General features: G+C 40.6%; 1 long non-coding RNA gene across 2 annotated transcripts; it reads left to right on the top strand.

Annotated features, from left to right (window-relative positions):
- LOC115287801 lies at nt 1-2,797 on the top strand. 2 transcript variants are annotated; one of them, XR_003906663.1, is made up of 3 exons: nt 1-13; nt 1,328-1,422; nt 2,571-2,797. It is a non-coding gene; the product is annotated as an uncharacterized LOC115287801 (long non-coding RNA). The 2 variants fall into 2 exon arrangements; XR_003906662.1 differs by lacking the exon at nt 1-13 and having other exon boundaries at nt 130-1,422.
- The last annotated feature ends 1,856 nt before the right edge of the window (nt 2,798-4,653 follow it).

Genomic DNA, 4,653 nt, shown 5'->3' with positions numbered 1-4,653 from the left:
GGTGAGTGCCCAGGTAGGCGCGGGCGCGGCCGTCTGGACAGCTCCAGGGGGCGCGCGGGGCGGGAGGGCTGCCCCTCCCGGGCCCCGCGACTGCGGGCGGCGGGAGGCTGGGGTCCTGCGGGTCGGGGAGAAGCCTCAGGGTTCTCATCCAGGCCATTTCTGAGCTGCCTTCAAATCCGCTTCCACTTTGCTCATTTCCTTGCAAGGTCTGGGGTTATGCAAGAGCTTACCATTTTCGCAGTCGGCCTCCTTAGCAATAAAAATAAGCGCGGGTGGTGGAAAGGGGGAGCGTTCAGGGGAGAGGGGCCTTCTGCAGTAATCTAGCCCTGTCCTAGGCGCCAGGGAAGCTTACTGTGGGAAGGAAGGAACATTCCCCGCCGCAGAGAGGCTGACAACCTCGGTCCTTAGATACACAAAAACACTCCAGTGTTCTAATATTATCCAGAGCATCAAAAAGGCATGCGAGGATCAAATTTTGCATGGTGCCTGCTGAGTGTAAGGAAAGCACCAAGCCATTTCCTCTGCCCTCTAGAAACTTGTAATGTACAGTCCTATCACAAAGCAAAATAAAAGCATGCAACCAATAAATGGGGATACCATAAAGTATTTTTATCTCTACACGTTCATTCATGCAGCAGGCATTTATTGGGTGACTGCAGTACTGCAAAAAGGTTGCAAAGGAAATGGAAGATCTGGTCCCTGCAGGTCAGTTTACAATCCAATTAGGAAGGTAAGGCATATATACCTGAAACATCTAGAGAATAATCCCCAGGTATTGTATAAGCAAAAAGATGTATAAGGCAGGGAGGCATTTTTATTCATAACGGGAAAAACAATACCTGTATGCTTGGTGAGAATCAGGAGAGGAAATTCCAGGTCAATCAAGCAAAAGTGCCTGTGTGTACCCTTACTCTGTAGAACAGGGACCTCAGTGTCACTTGGCTCAAGCTCTGCCATTTATAAACTATGTGACCTTGGGCATGTTTTTAACCTCTATGAAGGGAATAAAGCCTGTCTCCAGGTTTGTTGTGTGATTCAAATGAAATTACACTTAATAAAAGCTTCTCAAGCTGCTCTATGAATGTTCCTGGGGTACATCGATGGAGTTCTCATTTTACCGGCCTCTTCTTGGTGGCCTTTCTAGTCTCTGGTAGGCTGTAAGCTCCAGGAGGGCAGGGACCAGGTTTGGTTGTGTTCACTGTGCATCATCATCATGCCTAGCAGAGTGGCACATGTGGGTGCCCAGCAAAGGTTTGCCAAATAAGTGAATAAATGAACTAATGAATCCTGTTACACTTTTAACTGTTCAACTTCTGTGTTCCTTCAGTAGCGATCTTGTGTGACTGGCTCAATGCAAAACCCTCTGACTCAACCTTCCTGTGAGTAACTTGTATTGCAGGAGACTATCTGGGAGGATTCAAGGTAGTTCTTGTGACCTTTTGACAATAAACTGATGATTGCACGTGCCTGTGCATGTGCATGTGCGTGTGTAAAGCAGGAGGATAGATAGGCAAGGACACAGCCCCATCACGCATTCCCTATCCACACAAGGATACAGCCCAGATACAGTCCTTTGGCTTGGATACCTTAATCCAGAGTTGCTCAGTTTTGGTACTATTGACGTATTTGGCTGGATAATTGCTGTGGGGTGTGTCCTTTGCATTGTAAAATGTTTTGCAGCATCCTTGACCTCTATCCATTTGATGCAAAGAGGATGCCTCCTCTCCACAGTTGTGACATATTTTTTTTACTTTTTTTTTTTTGGTTAATCTTTATTTTTGAGAGAGAGAGCGAGCGAGCGAGCATGAGCAGGGGAGGGACAGAGAGAGAGAGGGAGACACAGAATCCAAAGCAAGCTCCAAGGTCTAAGGGGTCAGCACTGAGCCCAATGCGGGGCTTGAACCCACGAACCTTGATATCATGACCTGAGCTGAAGTGGGATACTTAACCAACTGAGCCTCCCAGGCACCCCCTCCCCCAGTTGTGACATTTAAAATTGCCTCCAGACATTGCTAAATGTCACCTGGAAGCGAAATTGCCCCCTATTGAGAACTAGTGCCTTACCCCAACCTCTGTCTAATCCATTGAGTTAACTCTGGTGGAGAAATCGCCCAAGTGAAGTAATTCGAAAGAAATACATCTTCTGTTATTCCAAGATTCTTAGATCCCTTCCATCATATGTTTCAAGGAGCATGACTCTTGTTAATTAATTGCCTGCTGCATTGTGAATTGGCATCTCTTCTGTTTTCTGCATATCCTCCTCCTTTACACCCAGATCAACATGTTCATTTCTAAAAGTCAACAGCTTTCACAAACTATTAGGAAACAGTCTTGAGCAACCTAAGAGTCCTGTATAATATTTTCCTATAAATTTGGAGAATTCATTCTATAAAATTTTGTGGAAAGCATCCCTGTTACAATTAAGCTCTTAGACTCACCCCAGCCTCTCTGTGCTCAGATTGTAATATAGAATATAAATTGTAATTTTTAGAAATTTTTTCATATAAAATATTTAAGGAACTAATTTGAGTGATTTTCTTTCATCTGAACTCATTCTTCTTTGCTTCCAGAAAGAGTTCTCCCTTCATAATGGTATAGAGAAGATGGCTTATTAAAACCTGTAAGGCAGACATCAGCTTAGTTATACATATCAGCTTCCGGAAGCAAGTTCTTTAGAAGAATATTTGGATGTTTTAGAGCTGGTATTGTTGAAAATCCTGATGGGTTGATGAGCCACTGTTCAATTTCTAAAGATTTTTTGGAAAAAAAAATAAAGATCAATGGTTGAAGGAATGAACTAATTCTGATAAGTCTGTTCACTCAGTACGGGCATGTAGAACCACTACCACCACCAACAAAAAACACCAACCCTGTTCCTAGCACATGATAATACTGTGTTTACAAGGTGAGCAGACATTTCTGTTAGTAAGACAATATCATCTGTCTCATTAAATAAAGTTATTTGAAACATTGGTTTTATAGCTTTGTTCGGATTTCATTTTGGTTTTACAGTTCTGTTATGATTACAAGCAATGGAGATTAGTTTACATCCAGTTTAATGATTATTCACACTTGAGTTGAACGTTGAAGACAAGGTAGGCATCCAGACTGCTTAAAAAGAGAACAAACTTTGAGGGTTGGATGTGGCTTATGGGAGAGCAATTTCTGTTTTGTTAGACTGGAAGTGCGACACTTTCTCTAGGGATCTCCAAGTTTTCAATAAAAGCCATGAAATTTGTGGTTTTGCTTCAATTAATGATATTTTTAAAAGAAATTAATATCATGTTAAATTAATAGGATGCATATTCTGGGTCATATGAACATCATGGAGCCATGATACCTAGAAGAATATGCAGTTTATTTAAATGATATTTTAACAAATATAATTTAAGGCATCACTAAAGGTCTGTGGGGGTTGTTTTCTTTTTAAGGGTGTCTATACATGACTCAAGTTATGAAAAATACTGACCCAGCCACATAATAATCATTCTTGGAAAGTGAGGAATTTATTGAGTGACAATAATATGGAATTTATTCTTCATCCTGAGGCCCATCAGAAACCATTATTACTTTCCAAAAATGGAAGTAACTGGATCAGAACAGTAGGGAGCAGAAGAGAGAATCATAACCTGTTAGGGTCACTAAAACTCCTCTATCAGTCCTGGCACCCTTTCCCCAAAAGGTAAACATTTAACCAGTCAGGACAGACATTTGTTTATCTTCCAGTAAAACTTTCCCAGGTGTATGAATGACTCACTGATTGTTCATTTCATACAAGACCTTTGTGGCCACCTACCATATTCAAGGAACTGTGTTTGCTGCTCAGGGAGTCCTCACACTGCCTACAGCTACTTCCCACTGGGAAAGTTAATCCAGACACTCCGGGCACAGCAGGTTACATGCAAACTAGGGTATACAACTATGGGCCAACCATGTGATAAAAGAGGCATTACAAAACCATTGCGGAAAGATTATTCATTCATTCAACAGTGTTGAGGCATTTGGAAAATATCCAGTTAATGCTCCCTCTCACACCATTCCTGAAAATATTTCCAGAAGGACTAAGAGTTAAACTTTTTTTTTTTTAATTGTAAGTTAACTCAAAGCAAATACAGGTAGATTCGCATCTTTGGGTGGGAAAAGAACTTTGTAAGTAAAAGCTATAAGTAAGATTGGTTGACTTGACTCTGTAGAAATTTTTCCCTAAATTTTTTTGGGGAAACAAATAAAAGGAGGGGAAAAGCCAAGTAGTGAAGCCACCTGCAACCGATACTCAAAGGGCTAAAGTCTTTAACCCTTCAATTGAAAGTTGGTCAGATGTTGTGAATAGACAAAAACAAAATTATTACATATGAATATTAGGGGAAAAGTTTTAAAATTCAAGGAAAGATAATATAAATAAAACTGAGATAAAATATTCCAGGTAATTTTTCAGCAAATGAACATATTCCCTATTGGTAAGATTGACTTTATAAAGGATGCTCTGTTGTTGCAGAGTGTAAACTGGAAAACAATTTCTTGAAGATAATTAGGTGATACGTATCAACCCCCTTAAACATATTTCTACTCTTTGACACTTTAATCCCATTTCAGGAATTATGCTATGAAATAATCATCAATCAGTCAAAGATTTGTATAAAATGATAATCATCT

Source organism: Suricata suricatta, chromosome 3 (assembly GCF_006229205.1).
Source record: "Suricata suricatta isolate VVHF042 chromosome 3, meerkat_22Aug2017_6uvM2_HiC, whole genome shotgun sequence".
Lineage (NCBI taxonomy): Eukaryota > Metazoa > Chordata > Mammalia > Carnivora > Herpestidae > Suricata > Suricata suricatta.
The sequence above is the reverse complement of the archived record's forward strand: the minus strand, read 5'-3'. Positions and strand labels throughout refer to the sequence as shown.